The sequence below is a fragment of the Arachis ipaensis genome, chromosome B10 (assembly GCF_059453495.1).
Source record: "Arachis ipaensis isolate K30076 ecotype BB chromosome B10, ASM5945349v1, whole genome shotgun sequence".
Classification (NCBI taxonomy): Eukaryota; Viridiplantae; Streptophyta; class Magnoliopsida; order Fabales; family Fabaceae; genus Arachis; species Arachis ipaensis.
In genome coordinates, this window is record NC_142435.1 from 102416880 (window position 1) to 102435996 (window position 19117).

The 19117-nt window shown below is 36.9% G+C and overlaps 1 non-coding gene across 1 annotated transcript; it reads right to left on the minus strand.

Moving 5' to 3' along the window:
• Nucleotides 1-12932: 12932 nt before the first annotated feature.
• On the minus strand, nucleotides 12933-13040 carry LOC148581118 (small nucleolar RNA R71). The gene has a single exon (XR_015894326.1). It is a non-coding gene; the product is annotated as a small nucleolar RNA R71 (small nucleolar RNA).
• Nucleotides 13041-19117: the final 6077 nt, after the last annotated feature.

Sequence of the window (19117 nt, forward strand, 5' to 3'; positions counted from 1 at the left end):
TTAATTTTCTTTCCAAGAGAGTGACACCCTATCTAAATGTCTTCAAAGATACGATTTAGCTTAGGGTGTTACATTATTGGTATCAGAGCAAAGTCGATCCTAAAACCCTAATATAGGGTGTATGTCTAATAAGATTTTTTCCTATGGCTATCCACAAACAGGACAATTATGGCAAGTCGTGGATACCCACGTGGCTCAAGCTCAAGCTCCTCAAATCTAGCAAGATACATGAAGGATATGTTAAGGGCGATGAAAGAGCAAAGCAAAGCCACCACTCTGATGGTCCAACAACTATCTAATGCAAATGGGAATTCCGAATTTCACCAATTATTATGTAGGACAAGCCTGTATAACCTTTGATGACTTCAAGAAAATTGGTAGCACCTGAGTTCTGTGGAGTCCTCGACCCTGAGGTGGCAGAATAATGTGTGACGAAAATAGAAAAAGTGTTTACAATTTTTCCATGCACCAAGGTGGAAAAAGTAAGTTATGCTACCTTCATGCTCAAAGCTAATGCCAAATTCTGGTAGGATGGAGCATAACGATTGTTGGAAGATGCTGGAATAGATATCAGCTGAGCCACCTTTAAAGAAGATTTCTATAAGAAGTACTTTCCCCTCTCTATTCGGGAGTCTAAGGAGATGGAGTTTCTGCAGCTGAGACAAGATAGGATGAGTATTACGGAATACACGGAGAAATTCGAGAGAGTTTGCAAGTTTTCCACCATGTAAAAGGCTAATCCAGATGAAAAGTGAAAATGGATGAAGTATCAAAATTTGATTTTTTGAAATTTAAAAATCAGTTAGGAGATAGACTTAGAATTTTAAATTACAGATAGGAATCTAACAACCACCCTTCTTTTGAATTTAAAAATACCCCAATCACACCTACTACCAAAAGTATATAAAAAGGGGTACACCGATAGGTAGAAGATCACCCCTCTCAAACATCAAACCTCTCCCTTCTCTTCCTACAAAAATATTCTATGTACAAACCCAAGAGTTTACCTCATAGTCAATAAAGAAGCATCAGAAAAAAAGTAGGGAATTATGTTTTTGTTACTTTTATGTTTGACATGCGTTATGCTCCACTTTATTATTATTTACCATCTATGTTGTTCTTATCATGTTATCATGGTTGTGTGTCTTATGGCATCGTTCTCCTTTTTCTTTCCTTTACACACATACATCATGTTTGTCATCAAAGTTTCTCCTATACACAAACTTATTATTGTTTAAACTTTTTTTTATCAAGAATACATGCGTAGTTTCTGTATTTCATGATGAATGTTATTCATATAATTGTTACTACTATCTTACAAGCCTTTCAAGCTAAGAGTACATGTCTTTTTATAAACTTTGTTCAATTATTTAATCTGCCCTATTTTCATTGTGTGCATTAAAAGTATGATACTTTAATTTATGTCATTATGTTATTCATATCCCTTTGATTCGAGAGTACATGCCTCTTTATAAACTTTGTTTGATTATTTATTCTGCCCTAATTTCATTATGCATTAATATTATCCTTTAATTTATGCCATTTTGTTATTCATATCCCTTTGAGTCAAGAGTACATGCCTTTTTATAAATTTTGTTTAATTATGCCCTACTTTCATTATGTGCATTAACGTGATCCTTTAATTTATGCCATTATGTTTTTAATATCTATTTGATTAGGGAGTACATGCCTATCTTGTACCATTGTCATCATCATGGTATTATTACTTTACATGTTCTTATATCATAATATCTTCTTGAATGATCTTTTTCTTATGTATGTCTAAATAACATTGTCTGTAAATTGAACTGAGGCAATGATCTTTCGGTAAAGGAAGGTGACCCCAAAGACAAGATAATCGAGATGATCCTTCAGTAAGGGAAGGTGATTGAATCGAGATGATCCTTCAGTAAGGGAAAGTGATCGACAAACTTTTGGGAACCTTCGGTAAGGGAAGGAGACTCCCATCAATTTTATATAATAATATATCTTTGTTGACATAACTCCCTTCATGCGAATGCCTAACTAACCTTGATTGTAAATTGAACTGAGAGAATGATCCTTCGGTACGAGAAGGTGATGAACGAACTTTTGTATGGTCTAGAATTCCACCAATGAATTTTCGTTGTAAAGTATGGTTTCTAAACCAAACAATAGTCCTTTCATACAAAAATTTGTTTGTCACAAGTACAAACCCCTAAACTTTATAAACCGAAGTATTTAAACCTTAGGTCGTTCTCCTTAGGAATTGCAACAAAGTGCCTTGTTATTGGTTATGGGGTATGTTTTGGGGTTTTTGGATATGAAACATGAAAAGTAAATGAAAATGAAATTAAACTAACAACTAGAAAGGCCTTGGCAAGGGTTGGTAGTCAAGGATCTCTATCCTAATCACTAACCACAACATGAGAATTGGCAAGGATCAACCCCACTAAATCATCCTCTAACCAATAGTAAAGGAAAGTCAAGTGAGCTATGTCAATACAAGTCCATAAGTCCTAGTTCTCCACTAAATCAATTAATGAGATCTAGAGTTAATGGCTCCCAATCGTCAATCACTTGGACATTAGTAACTCAAGAGTTCCTAAGTTACCTTCCTAAGCTAAGAGCACTAAAATCTACTCTAAAATCCAACCAAGCATTTTATCAAACACTTGGAAGGCATAAAAGGAAAACATAGTAAATTACAAGGAATGTAAATCTACACTACTCAATTGCAAGGAATCAAACAACAACAAAACCAAATCAACAAAAAAGGAACATGAATCATAAATTGCATTGAATTGAAAATAGAACAAAAATGCATTAACATAAAAGTAGAAAATTACATGAATTAAATGCAAAACTAGAAAAGAGAAAGGTAGAAGAAGAAGTATTGTAAAAGGAAGAGTAAATCAAAGCATGAATTAAACCTAGATCTAAGATGGAATTGCCCTAAGAATCCTAATTCTAGAGAGAAGAGGGAGCTTCTCTCTCTAGAAACTAAACTACATGATGTTAAGCTATAAACAATTGCTCTCCCTTTGCCCAAGCTTGAATTCTGTATGAAATAGTATTAGAAATGAGTTGGGTTGGGCCCAAAGTGCTTCAGAAATCGCCGGGGGCGATTTTACTTTAGTGGGCCACGAGCAGCATCAGCGCGCACGCATACATGGCGCTTGAGCGCCCCTGAACGCGAAGTAACATATAGCAAATTTTACATCATTTCAAAGCTCCGGATGTTAGCTTTCCAACGCAATAAGAACCGCCTCATTTGGACCTCTGTAGCTCGAGTTATGATCAATTGAGTGCGAAGAGGTCGGACTTGACAGCTTTACGGTTCGTTCATTTCTTCATGAGTTCTCCCACTTCGCATGCTTTTCTCCTCACTTCTTCCATCCAATACTTGTCCTATGAACCTGAAGTCACTCAACAAACACATCAAGGCATCGAATGGAATTAAAGTGAATTGAATTTATCTATTTTAAGGCCTAAAAAGCATGTTTTCATATTTAAGCACAAATCAAGGGAGAATTGCAAAACCATGCTATTTTATTGAATAAATGTGGGAAAATGTGATAAAATCTCCCAAATTAAGCACAAGATAAACCACAAAATTGGGGTTTATCAGAAGGTGACCCCAAAGACAAGATATCGATATCATCCTTCAATAAGGGAAGGTGATCGATCGAGATGATCCTTCGGTAAGGGAAGGTGATCCCAAAAACGTTTGGGATAAGAACCTTCGGTAAGAGAAGGGGACTCCCACCTTTTATACCGGTTTAAGTTGAATACCTTCCATAAAAACTACAAGTTAAGAAAGTAAAAGTATAAAGGAAAGTTTGATTGTGATTATTATTTTTAAGGTTATTTTCTTAAGTTACGATTATGTTGATTTTTCATAACTATTATCCTTTCTATTTGACTTGCCTATATCAACGTTACATGCTTTCCTTTTACGCATATTATGTTTTACGTTTTACAAGAAAAGTTCATAATACATGACATGCCATATAATTTTTAAAATCCCAAAAGTGGGCTGGGGATAGATATGGAGGTGTTAAATAGCACTCCTACTGAGATCTTTTAAGTTCTTATCCCTGTTTCTTTCCCAGACTATCTCCAAAGGAGCATGGCACAGTGGGTAGAGAAGACGCAATTCCCCCGAGGATGACTTCTGAGTATGATACCTCAAAGCACGCATGGGTAGTTATGAGCACTACTACCGTCCTCCAAACCATCTACTTAGGTCGAGATTTCGTAGGAGGAGACCCCCAACTGCCTGTCATAACCTTCCTTGATACGAATACTTCAACACCCAAGAAACGATCACCGAGGTGATCAACCTCGAATCGGATTCTGAGACAGAGGAAGAGGAGTCCAACAGCCCTATCCAGGAGAAGGACCCAATGGAGGAGGACCCAGAGGAGAAGTTGATCTTTTGCGGGTCCCCAAAGGTAGAATACGTGCCTGATGAGCGGATAATTTATACACTTTTTGGCATTGTTTTTAGGTAGTTTTTAGTATAATCTAGTTAGTTTTTACTATATTTTTATTATTTTTTATGCAAAATTCACATTTCTGGACTTTACTATGAGTTTTGTATTTTTCTGTGATTTTAGGTATTTTCTGACTGAAATTGAGGGACTTGAGCAAAAATCTGATTCAGAGGCTGAAAAAGGACTGCAGATGCTGCTGGATTCTGACCTCCCTGCACTCGAAGTGGATTTTCTGGAGCTACAGAAACTCAATTGGTGCGCTCTCAATTTCGTTGGAAAGTAGACATCCAGGGCTTTCCAGAAATATATAATAGTCCATACTTTGCCCAAGTTTTGACGATGCAAACTGGCGTTCAAATGCCAACTTCCTGCCCTAATCTGAAGTTAAACGCCAGAAACAGGTTACAAACCAGAGTTAAACGCCACAAACAGGCTACAACCTGGCGTTTAACTCCAAGAGAAGTCTCTACACGTGTAAAGCTCAATGCTCGGCCCAAGTAAACACCAAGTGGGCCCCGAAAGTGGATTTCTACATCATTTATTCATTTTTGTAAACCCTAGTTACTAGTTTAGTATAAAAACTACTTTTAGTGATTTATTTCACATCTTTTGATCATTTTGGAGACTATCTTTGTATCACTTTTGATCTCTTGATCACGTTTAGGGGGCTGGCCATTCGGCCATGCCTGGACCTTCATCACTTATGTATTTTCAACAGTGGAGTTTCTACACCCCATAGATTAAGGTGTGGAGCTCTGCTGTTCTTCATGAGTTAATGCAAAGTATTATTGTTTTTCTATTCAATTCAAGCTTATTCTTATTCCAAGATATTCACTCGCACTTCAGCCTGATGAATGTGATGATCTGTGACACTCATCATCATTCTCACCTATGAACGCGTGCCTGACAACCACTTCCGTTCTATCTGCAATAGCTTGAGTGTGTATCTCTTAGCCTCTTGGTTCACGATCAGAGTCTTCGTGGTATAGGCTAGAATTATTGGCAGCCATTCCTGAGATCCGGAAAGTCTAAACCTTGTCTACAATATTCCGAGTAGGATCTGGGAAGGGATGACTGTGACGAGTTTCAAACTCGCGAGTGTTGGGTGTAGTGACAGACGCAAAAGGATCAATAGATCCTATTCCAACATGATCGAGAACCGACAGATGATTAGCCGTCCGGTGACAGCGCATTTGGATCATTTTTACTGAGAGGACGGACGGTAGCCATTGACAACGGTGATCCCCCAACATAAAGCTTGCCATGGAAAGGAGTATGAATGATTGAATGAAGGCAGTAGAAAAGCAAAGATTCAGAAGGAGTAAAGCATCTCCATACGCTTATCTGAAATTCTCACCAGTGAATTACATAAGTACTTCTATCTTATTTTATATTTTATTTATATTTTAATTATCAAAACTTCATAATCATTTGAATCCCCTGAGTCATAATTTACAAGGATGACCATAGCTTGCTTCAAGCCGACAATCTCCGTGGGATCGACCCTTACTCATGTAAGGTTTATTACTTGGACGACCCTGTGCACTTGCTGGTTAGTTATGCGGAGTTGTGAAAAAGAATTCAGATTATGAACGTGCGTACCAAGTTTTTGGCGCCGTTTTATAGATCACAATTTCGTGCAACAAATTTTTGGCGCCATTGCCGGGGATTGTTCGAGTTTGGACAACTGACGGTTCATCTTGTTGCTCAGATTAGGTAATTTTATTTTAATTTTAAGCTTTTTGTTTTTATTATTTTTAATTTCGAAAAAAAAATTCAAAAAAATAAATTATTCTATGTTCTTCAGAACTTTTAAGAATGACTTCTAGAGTTTCATGAGATATGTTGAATCCTGGCTGGCTATTAAGCCATGTCTAATCTTTTGGACCGAGGTTTCAACTATCCTTAGAAGAGCTTCTTTGTCTTTCTCAGCAAATTAGCTGTTGTATGTAATGATCTGCTAAAGCTTGGCTAGCCATTGGCCATGTCTAGTGTTTTGGACCGGAGCTTTCACAGAAAGCTTGGCTGGCTAGTAAGCCATGTCTAATTCCTGGACTGGAGCTTTAGACTAACATTGCATGATTCCTGGAATTCTCATTAAAAATTTTGAAGTCCTTATTTTTCTTTTTCCAAATAATTTTCGAAAAATACAAAAAAAAGTTAATAAAATCATAAAACCAAAAAATAATTTTGTGTTTCTTGTTTGAGTCTAGTGCCAAATTGTAAGTTTTGTGTCAATTGCATCCTTTTAATTTCCTGAAAATTTTTGAAAACTCAGGCATGGTGTTCTTCAAGATCTTCAAGTTGTTCTTGATGATCTTCTTTGTTTGATCTTTACATTTTCATGTTTTGTGTCTTTTCTTATTTTTCATATGTATTTTCAATTTGTTAGTATCTAAAGTTTGAAAATTTCTAAGTTTGGTGTCTTGCATGTTTTTCTTTTCTTAAAAATTTTCAAAAATAAGTTTTGTTGTTCATCTTGACATTCAAAGTGTTCTTGGTGTTCATCTTGACATTCAAAGTGTTCTTGCATGCATTAGTTGTTTTGATTTATAATTTTTATGTTTTGTTTCAATTTGGTGTTTTTCTCTCTCTTTACTAAAAATCCAAAAATCAAAAATATATCTTTCCTTATTTTACTCATCAATTTCAATTTCAAAATTCTATCTTTTCAAATATTTTTCAAAAATCAAATCTTTTTCATTTATTTTTTACATATTTTTCGAAATTTTTTTTATTGATTTTCAAAATCTTTTTTCTTATTCTTACTTCATATTTCGAAAATCTCACTAACATTTAATATTTTGATTCAAAAATTTCTAACTTGTTACTTTCCTATTAAGAAAGGTTCAATCTTTAAACTCTAGAATCATATCTTTTTAGTTTTTTGTTAATCAAGTAATTAACTTTAATTTCAAAAATCAAATCTTTTTAATTTCCTTTTCAAATCTTTTTCAAAATGATTTTCAATCGTATCTTTTTCAAAAATCAGTTTCAAAATCTTTTCTAACTTCTTATCTTTTCAAATTTCATTTTCAAATCTTTTTCAATTAACTACTTGACTTTTTGGTTTGATTTTAAAAGTTTTCTATTTCAATCATATCTTTTTCAAAACCACCTAACTAATTTTCTGTCTCTAATTTTCGAAAATTCTTACCCACTTTCTCAAAATTCTGTTTAATTAACTAATTGTTTCAAATTTTAATTTCAATTTTATTTCTCTTTTTAATTTTCAAATTCTAACTAATAATTAAAATAAAAACAAAAATATTTTCCTTTTATTCTTTTTAAAATTTGAAATTCTCTCTCTCTCATCTCTTTCTATTTATTTATTTATCTACTAACACTCCTCTTCCACTCAAAATTCGAACCCCCTCTTCTTCACTGTGTTCGAATTTTTCTCTTTTCCTTCTTCTATTCTTCTCTTTTTCTACTCACATAAAGGAATCTCTATACTGTGACATAGAGGATTCCTATTCTTTTATGTTCTCTTCTTTTTCATATGAGCAGGAACAAGGACAAAGACATTCTTATTGAAGTTGATCTTGAACCTGAAAGGACTCTTAAGAGGAAACTAAGAGAAGCTAAAGCACAACCCTCTGAAGAGGACCTGACATAAATTTTCGAAAAAGAAGGAGACATGGTCGAACCAAATAACAACAATGCCAACAATACAAGGAAGATGCTTGGTGACTTCATTGCACCTTCTTCTGACTTCTGTGGAAGAAGCATCTTAATTTCTGCTATTGGAGCAAACAACTTTGAGCTTAAGCCTCAATTAGTTTCTCTGATGCAGCAAAATTGCAAGTTTCATGGACTTTCATTGGAAGATCCTCATCAGTTCTTAGTTGAATTCTTGCAAATCTATGACACTGTCAAGACCAATGGAGTTGATCCCGAGTTCTATAGGCTTATGCCTTTCCCTTTTGCTGTAAGAGACAGAGCTAGAATATGGTTGGATTCACAACCTAAGGAAAGCTTGAACTCTTGGGAAAAGCTGGTCAGTACTTTCCTGGCCAAATTCTTTCCACCTCAAAAGATGAGCAAGCTTAGAGTGGAAATCCAAACCTTCAGACAGAAGGAAGGTAAGTCCCTCTATGAAGCTTGGGAAAGATATAAGCAATTGATCAAAAGGTGTCCTACTGACATGCTTCCAGAATGGAGCATCATATGTATATTCTATGATGGTCTGTCTGAATTGTCAAAAATGTCATTGGACCATTCTGCAGGAGGATTTCTTCATCTGAAAACCCCGGCAGAAGCTCAGGAACTCATTGAAATGGTTGCAAATAACCAGTTCATGTACACCTCTGAGAGGAATTGATTAGCGGATAATTTATACGCTTTTTGGCATTGTTTTTAGTATGTTTTTAGTAGGATCTTGTTACTTTTAGGGATGTTTTCATTAGTTTTTATGTTAAATTCACATTTCTAGACTTTACTATGAGTTTGTGTATTTTTCTATGATTTCAGGTATTTTCTGGATGAAATTGAGGGACTTGAGCCAAAATCAGATTCAGAGGTTGAAGAAGGACTGCTGATGCTGTTGGATTCTGACCTCCCTGCACTCAAAGTGGATTTTCTGGAGCTACAGAACTCAACATGGCGCGCTTCCAATTGCATTGGAAAGTAGACATCCAGGGCTTTCCAGCAATATATAATAGTTCATACTTTGGCCGAGTTTAGATGACGTAAAAGGGCGTTGAACGCCAGTTCTACGCTGCTGTCTGGAGTTAAACGCCAGAAACACGTCACAAGCCAGAGTTGAACGCCAGAAATATGTTACAAACTGGCGTTCAACTCCAAGATTGACCTCTACACGTGTAACATTCAAGCTCAGCCGAAGAACACACCAAGTGGGCCCCGAAAGTGGATTTATGCATCAATTACTTACTTCTGTAAACCCTAGTAACTAGTTTAGTATAAATAGGACTTTTTACTATTGTATTAGAAATCTTTGATCAGTTTTATGCTATCTTAGACTTTCATGGGGGCTGGCCATTCGGCCATGCCTGGACCATTATCACTTATGTATTTTCATACGGTAAAGTTTCTGCACTCCTTAGATTAAGGTGTGGAGCTCTGCTGTTCCTCAAAGATTAATGCAAAGTACTACTGTTTTTCTATTCAATTCAACTTATTCCGCTTCTAAGATATTCATTCGCGCTTCAACCTGAATGTGATGAACGTGACAATCATCATCATTCCTCCACGAACGCGTGCTTGACAACCACTTCCATTCCACCTTAGATTGAATGAGTATCTCTTGGATCTCTTAATCAGAATCTTCGTGGTATAAGCTAGATTGATGGCGGCATTCATGAGAGTCTGGAAAGTCTAAACCTTGTCTGTGGTATTCTGAGTAGGACTCTGGGATTGAATGACTGTGACGAACTTCAAACTCGCGAGTGCTGGGCGTAGTGACAGACGCAAAAGGAGGGTGAATCCTATTCCAGTATGATCGAGAACCTCAGATGATTAGCCGTGCTGTGACAGAGCATTTGGACCATTTTCACAAGAGGATGGGATGCAGCCATTGACAAGGGTGATGCCTCCAGACGATTAGCCATGCAGTGACAGCGCATCGGACCATTTTCCAGAGAGGATAAAAAGTAGCCATTGACAACGGTGATGTCCTTACATAAAGCCAGCCATGGAAAGGAGTAGGATTGATTGGATGAAGACAGCAGGAAAGCAGAGGTTCAGAGGAACGAAAACATCTCTATGCGCTTATCTGAAATTCTCACCAATGATTTACATAAGTATTTCTATCCTTATTTTATTATATAATTTTCGAAAACTCCATAACTATTTTATATCCGCCTGACTGAGATCTACAAGGTGACCAGAGCTTGCTTCATACCAACAATCTCCGTGGGATCGACCCTTACTCACGTAAGGTTTATTACTTGGACGACCCAGTGCACTTGCTGGTTAGTTGTATCGAAGTTGTGAATAAAAAACAATTTATTAAGACGTGCGTACAGAGTTTTTGGCACCGTTGCCTGAGATTACAATTTCGTGCACCAAGTTTTTGGCGCCGTTGCCGGGGATTGTTCGAGTTTGGACAACTGACGGTTCATCTTGTTGCTCAGATTAGGTAATTTTCTTTTTGTTTTCTTTTCAAAAATTTTTCAAAATTCTTTCAAAAATTTCTCATCTGTTTTCGAAAAAAAAAATAAATAAAAATCCTTTTCAAAAATATTTAATTTATGTTCTTCAGAATTTTTAAGAATGAATTCTAGTGTTTCATGAAGCATGTGAAGCCTGGCTGGCTGTAAAGCCATGTCTAAATTCTTTTGGACTGAGGCTTCCAACCATCAGCATGGAAGCAAGTTAATTGGAATGTCAGCCGTGTCATATCTGAGTTACATACTAAAGCTTGGCTGGCTATTAAGCCATGCCTAACCCTCAGATTGGAGCTTTAGAATAAGAATACAAGATTTCTAGAATTCATATTAAAAATTTTGGAATCCTTATTTTTCTTTTTTTTTTACACTGATTTTCGAAAAATATAAAATAAAAATACAAAAAAATTAGAAAATCATAAAAATCTAAAATATTTTGTGTTTCTTGTTTGAGTCTTGAGTCAATTTTTAAGTTTGGTGTCAATTGCATGTTCATCCTGCACTTTTCGAAAAAAAATATGCATTCATAGTGTTCTTCATGATCTTCAAGTTGTTCTTGGTAAGTCTTCTTGTTTGATCTTGATGTTTTCTTGTTTTGTGTCTTTTCTTGTTTTACATGTGCATTTTTGCATTCATAAAGTCGAAACATGAAAGATTTCTAAGTCTGGTGTCTTACATGTTTTCTTTGCATATAAAAATTTTCAAAAATAAGTTCTTGATGTTCATCTTGACATTCAAAGTGTTCTTGGTGTTCATCTTAACATTCATAGCATTCTTGCATGCATTCATTGTTTTAATCTAAAAATTTTCATGCATTGCATCATTTTCACGTTTTTCCCTCTCATCATAAAAATTCAAAAATAAAAAAAAATATCTTTCCCTTTTTCACTCATAAATTTTGAAAATTTGAGTTGACTTTTTCAAAAAATTTTAAAATTCAATTGTTTCTTATGAGTCAAATCAAATTTTCAATTTAAAAATCTTATTTTTTTCAAAATCTTTTTCAAAATCATATCTTTTTCACTCTTCTTATTTATTTTTGAAAATTTTTAAAATATTTTTCAAAAATATTTTTCTTAATTTTATCACATAATTTTCGAAAATATCATCATCAATTAATGTTTTGATTCAAAAATTTCAAGTTTGTTACTTGCTTGTTAAGAAAGATTCAAACTTTAAGTTCTAGAATCATATCTTGTGATTTCTTGTGAATCAAGTCATTAATTGTGATTTTAAAAATTAAATCTTTCTCAAAACTAATTTCAATCATATCTTTTCAAAAATATCTCTTTATCTTATCTTTTTCAAAATTTGATTTTAAAATATCCTTTCTAACTTCTTATCTTCTTATCTTTTCAAAATTGATTTTCAAATTTGTTTCAACTAACTAACTAACTTTTTGTTTGTTGCTTATCTTTTTCAAAACTACCTAACTAACTCTCTCTCTCTCTCTAATTTTCAAAAATATCTTTCCTCTTTTTCAAAATTTCTTTTTAATTAACTAATTATTCTAATTTTTTATCTTAATTTTCGAAAATTACTCACCTTTTTCAAACACTATTTTCGAAAATCACTAACTCTTTTTCAAAAATTATTTTCGAAAATCCTCTTTCTCTCTCATCTCCTTCTATTTATTTATTCATCTACTAACACTTCATCTCACCAAAAATCCGAACCCTCTCTTTCTGAGTTCAGATTTCCTATTCTTTTTTTTCTTCTACTCACACAGGGACCTCTATACTATGGTAAAAAGGATCCCTATTTTTATTGTTTTTCTGTCCCTCTTTTTCATATGAGCAGGAGCAAGGACAAGAATATTCTTGTTGAAGCAGATCCAGAACTTGAAAGGACTCTGAAGAGGAAACTAAGAGAAGCTAAATTACAACAATCCAGCAAGCACCTTTCAGAAATTTTCAAACAGGAAGAGGAGATGGCAGCTGAAAATAATAATAATGCAAGGAGGATGCTTGGTGACTTTACTGCACCTAATTCCAATTTACATGGAAGAAGCATCTCCATCCCTACCATTGGAGCAAACAATTTTGAGCTGAAACCTCAATTAGTTTCTCTGATGCAGCAAAACTGCAAGTTTCATGGACTTCCATCTGAAGATCCTTTTCAGTTCTTAACTGAATTCTTGCAGATCTGTGATACTGTTAAGACTAATGGAGTAGATCCTGAAGTCTACAGGCTCATGCTTTTCCCTTTTGCTGTAAGAGACAGAGCTAGAATATGGTTGGACTCTCAACCTAAGGATAGCCTGAACTCTTGGGATAAGCTGGTCAAGGCTTTCTTAGCCATGTTCTTTCCCTCTCAAAAGCTGAGTAAGCTTAGAGTGGATGTTCAAACCTTTAGATAGAAAGAAGGTGAATCCCTCTATGAAGCTTGGGAGAGATACAAAGAACTGACCAAAAAGTGTCCTTCTGACATGCTTTCAGAATGGACCATCCTGGATATATTCTATGATGGTCTATCTGAATTGGCTAAGATGTCATTGGATACTTCTGCAGGTAGATCCATTCACCTAAAGAAAACGCCTGCAGAAGCTCAAGAACTCATTGACATGGTTGCCAATAACCAGTTCATGTACACTTCTGAGAGGAATCCTGTGAGTAATGGGACGCTTATGAAGAAGGGAGTTCTTGAAATTGATACTCTGAATGCTATATTAGCTCAGAATAAAATATTAACTCAGCAAGTCAATATGATTTCTCAGAGTCTGAATGGAATGCAAGCTGCATCCAACAGTACTCAAGAGGCATCTTCTGAAGAAGAAGCTTATGATCCTGAGAACCCTGCAATAGCAGAGGTGAATTACATGGGTGAACCATATGGAAACACCTATAATCCCTCATGGAGAAATCACCCAAATCTCTCATGGAAGGATCAACAAAAGCCTCAACAAGGCTTTAATAATGGTGGAAGAAATAGGTTTAACAATAGTAAACCTTTTCCATCATCCACTCAGCAACAGACAGAGAACTCTGAACAAAATACCTCTAATTTAGCAAACTTAGTCTCTGATCTATCTAAGGTCACTGTAAGTTTCATGAATGAAACAAGGTCCTCCATTAGAAATTTGGAGGCACAAGTGGGCCGGCTGAGTAAAAGGATCACTGAAATCCCTCCTAGTACTCTCCCAAGCAATACAGAAGAAAATCCAAAAGGAGAGTGCAAGGCCATTGATATAACCATCATGACCGAATCCAAGGAAGAAGGGGAGGACGTAAATCCCAGTGAGGAAGACCTCCTGGGATGTCCAGTGATCAATAAGGAGTTTCCCTCTGAAGAACCAAAGGAATCTGAGGCTCATCTAGAGATCATAGAGATTTTATTGAACCTCCTTATGCCATTCATGAGCTCTGATGAGTATTCCTCTTCTGAAGAGAATGAGGATGTTACTGAAGAGCAAGTTGCCAAGTACCTTGGTACAATCATGAAGCTGATGCCAATTTATTTGGTAATGAGACTTGGGGAGATGAACCTCCCCTGTTCACCAATGAACTGAGTGATCTGGATCAATTGACATTGCTTCAAAAGAAACAGGATCTTGGAAAGTTCCTAATACCTTGTACAATAGGCACCATGATCTTTGAAAAGGCTCTGTATGACCTTGGTTCAGGGATAAACCTCATGCCCCTCTCTGTAATAAAGAAACTGGGAATCTTTGGGGTGCAAGCTACTAAAATCTCATTAGAGATGGCAGACAATTCAAGAAAACAGGCTTATGGACAAGTAGAGGACATGTTAGTAAAGGTTGGAGGCCTTTACATCCCTGCTGATTTCATAATCCTAGATACTGGGAAGGATGAGGATGAATCCATCATCCTTGGAAGACCCTTCCTAGCCACAGCAAGAGCTGTGATTGATGTTGACAGAGGTGAACTAGTCCTTCAATTGAATGAGGACTCCCTTGTGTTTAAAACTCGAGGTCATCCTTCTGTAAACATGGAGAGGAAGCATAAAAAGCTTCTCTCAAAACAGAGTCAACCAGAGCCCCCACAGTCAAACTCTAAGTTTGGTGTTGGGAGGCCACAACCAAACTCTAAGTTTGGTGTTGAACTCCCATATCCAAACTCTAAGTTTGGTGTTGGGAAGTCTCAATAATGCTCTGAACATCTGTGAGGCTCCATGAGAGCCCACTGTCAAGCTATTGACATTAAAGAAGCGCTTGTTGTGAGGCAACCCAATTTTTATTTATCTAATTTTATTGTTCTTTCATGTTTTATTAGGTTCATGTTCATGTGGAGTCACAAAATAAATATAAAACTTGAAAACATAATAAAAAACAGCAGAAAAAAAATCACACCCTGGAGGAGGATCTCACTGGCGTTTAAACGCCAGTAAGAAGCATCTGGCTGGCGTTTAACGCCAGAACAGAGCATGGTTCTGGTGCTGAACGCCCAAAACGGGCAGCATCTGGGCGTTTAAATGCTAGAATTGCACCCTGGAGAAGAGCTGGCACTGAACGCCCAGAACAAGCATGGTTCTGGCGTTCAACGCCAGAAATGGGCAACAAATGGGCGTTCAACGCCCAGAACAAGCACCAATCTGGCGTTGAACGCCCAGAGTTGTGTGCAAGGGCATTTTGCATGCCCAATTTGGTGCAAGGTTGTAAATCCTTGAACACCTCAGGATCTGTGGACCCCACAGGATCACCTCAGGATCTATGGACCCCACAGGATCCCCATCTACCTCCACTCACTTCTTCTCACCCCTCTTTCACACAATCCCATAAACACTCTTCCCCAAAACTCTTCACCAATCACCTCAATCTCTCTTCCCTATCACCACTTCACCACTCACCTCCATCCACTCTTCCCCATAAACCTACCTCATAAACTCCACCTACCTTCAAAATTCAAAATCAATTTCCCACCCAAACCCACCCTATATGGCCGAACCTTACCCCCCTCCCTTCCCTATATATAGCCCTCCATTCTTCCTCATTTTCACACAACACAACCCTCTCTTCTCTTCTTGGCCGAATACACCCCTCCCCCTCTCCTCCATATTTTCATCTTCTTCTTCATCTATTCTTTCTTCTCTTGCTCGAGGGCGAGCAATATTCTAAGTTTGGTGTGGTAAAAGCATAAGCTTTTTGTTTTTCCATTACCATTGATGGCACCCAAGACCGGAGAATCCTCTAGAAAAGGGAAAGGGAAGACAAAAGCTCCTACCTCCGAGTCATGGGAGATGGAAAGATTCATCTCCAAAGCTCATCAAGACCACTTCTATGATGTTGTGGCCAAGAAGAAGGTGATCCCCGAGGTCCCTTTCAAGCTCAAGAAGAATGAGTATCCGGAGATACAACATGAAATCCAAAGAAGAGGTTGGGAAGTTCTAACAAACCCCATCCAACAAGTCGGCATCCTAATGGTTCAAGAGTTCTATGCCAATGCATGGATCACTAGGAACCATGATCAAAGTAAGAACTCAAATCCAAAGAATTATATTACAATGGTTTGGGGGAAATACTTAGATTTTAGTCCGGAGAATGTGAGATTGGCGTTTAACTTGCCTATGATGCAAGGAGATGCACGCCCCTACACTAGAAGGGTCAACTTTAATCAAAGGTTGGACCAAGTCCTCATGGAAATATGTGTGGAAGAAGCTCAATGGAAGATTGACTCCAAAGGCAAGCCGGTTCAATTAAGAAGACTGGACCTCAAGCCTGTAGCTAGAGGATGGTTGGAATTTATCCAACGCTCCATCATCCCCACTAGCAACCGATCTGAAGTTACTGTGGATCGGGCCATCATGATCCATAGCATCATGATTGGAGAGGAAGTAGAAGTTCATGAAGTCATCTCCCTTGAACTCTACAAAATAGCCGAAAAGCCCTCTCCTGGGGCAAGGCTAGCTTTCCCTCATCTTATTTGCCATCTATGTTACTCAGCTGGAGCTTTCATAGAAGGAGACATTCCCATTGAGGAAGAGAAGCCCATCACTAAGAAAATGATGGAGCAAGCAAGAGAGCCCATTCATGGATCTCAAGAGACGCATGAAGCTCATCACCATGAGATCCCGGAGATGCCTCAAATGCATTTTCCTCCACAAAACTATTGGGAGCAAATCAACACCTCCCTAGGAGAATTAAGTTCCAACATGGGACAATTAAAGGTGGAACATCAAGAGCACTCCATCATCCTTCATGAAATAAGAGAAGATCAAAAAGCAATGAGAGAGGAGCAACAAAGACAAGGAAGAGACATAGAAGAGCTCAAGGACATCATTGGTTCCTCAAGATGGAAACGCCACCATCACTAAGGTGGACTCATTCCTTGTTCTAATTTTCTATTTTTCGTTTTCTTAATGTTAAGTGCTTATCCATGTTTGTGTCTTATTACATGATCATTAGTAGTTAGTAACTATGTCTTAAAGTTATGAATGTCCTATGAATCAATCACCTCTCTTAAATGAAAAATATTTTAATTCAAAAGAACAAGAAGTACATGAGTTTTGAATTTATCCTTGAACTTAGTTTAATTATATTGATGTGGTGACAATGCTTCTGATGCACGGAAAACTTGTCTCACAATAAATTTCCTTCGGCAAGTGTACCGAATTTGTCGTCAAGTAAAAACTCACAATAGAGTGAGGTCGAATCCCACAGAGATTAACAGATTAAGCAATCAATGGTTAATTGATTATCCTAGTTAGACGAATCAGATTTGAGAGTGATAAGTAACAAGGAAATGTAAATGGCAGAAAAGTAAAGAAAGCAATAAAGTGCAGAAAAGTAAAATGGCAAGAAAAGTAAATTTAAAAATTAAAAATAAAATAAACATTGGGATCAAGAGATATTGCAATCCTCCAGATCAAGTTCATTCTCATATCTTCCTCAATCAATGCACTCATTGATCTCCTTGGCAATCTTAATTGATCGAATTACAATTCCTTGTAATTCAATCTCTCAAATCTTGATCAATAGCCAATTCCTTGGTCAATTTCTCATGAGAAGAGATGAAGTATGGTCACTGATTATACCACATGCATTTCCCAAATCAAGTGTTGAGAGGATTATAGTCACATATCCATCCAAACCCAATTTGGTCCAGCATGAGAAAGCATTTCTAGCATGATCTCTTCATTCCTCTTCCAAGGTTCAGAAGAGATCCAAGTATGAATAGTTTCTTTTCCAAGATAACTACCCAATTGGATGAAGATCGAAAGCTTTCAAGTAAAATCAAGAGAAAAGATAGAAGAAGAAGAATAAGAACTACAATTGATCCATTGAATCGCAATAGAGCTTTCTAACCCAATGTAAAGAGTTAGTTGATCATTGCTCTACAAAAATAGAAAAGAAAGAAAGTGCAGAAAAGTAAAGATGAAGATTCAAACTGAAATTGAAAAATCAACATAAATGAAAATTACAACTAAAAGAAAGAGAAGGAAAAGTATGTGAGGGGAGGGAGTCCGAAGACCCCTCTTCAATCCCTCATTCCAGAATTTCCGTCCCCCCTTTTCCCCGATGTTTTCAATGTAAAGACTAAGGCCTTTATATAGGCTCTCCTAGATTACAAAATAAAATTAAAAGCAAATTACAATTAAATAAAAATTCCTATTCTAGATGCTTCTTGTGGTCTTGATTGGTTGACAATTGTGGGCTTGCTTGCTTGAGCTTTGAAGTGGACTTGAGAGAGAAGTGAGTCAAGTTGAGGTCCAGGTGCTAAAGTTGGTGCAAAAGTTAGCCACACTAATGCTACAAGTGTGGCGTTAGTGCTAAAGTTATTGTGGCTAACATTGCACTTGTTGTCCAGTTGGTGTTTTTGGGGCTTAAAAGATGCCTCTTGTTTGTGCTCCAATTTCATGCCCACTATAGAGTTTTATATATCGTTGGAAAGCTCTGAATGTCAGCTTTCTAACGCAACTAGAATCACCTCAATTGGACCTCTGTAGCTCAAGTTATGCTCCTTTGAAGTGGACATGGTCGCTGGCATAGTTGCTAGCGTTAATGAAAAACTTGAGTGCCAATAACGCTAGCGATCATGGCTTCATTATTGCCAGTTTCTGAAGCTCAAAATTAGTGTCCATCCCATACTATTATATATAGTTGGAAATCCCTAGATGTCTACTTTCCAATGCCTTTGGAAGCGCATCATTTGGAGCTCTATAACTCGAGTTACACTTCTTGGAAGGTGAAGAGGTCAGTTGGCCTTAATACAGGTTGATACCATGTTCATCATTGCATTTTCGGGGCAGGTTTTCTCCCTCAAATTTAGCATCAACCATGTAGTGCCATATATGCTTGGAAAGCTCTGGAATCCTACTTTCCAATGCCACTGGAATCACCTCATTTGGAGTTTTGTGGCTCAAGTTATGCATGCTTGAAGAAGGCATGGTCAAGCTGCCAGGTGCCACGTTAACTTCCACGTTAACTAAGTTAACGTGGGAGTTAACGTGGCTCATAGTGGCTTGTGTGGCTCATTCCAACGTTAGTGACAACGTTGAGTGTCACTAACGTTGGCCATCACCTTCTTCTCTCACGTTAGCCTCCACGTTAACTAA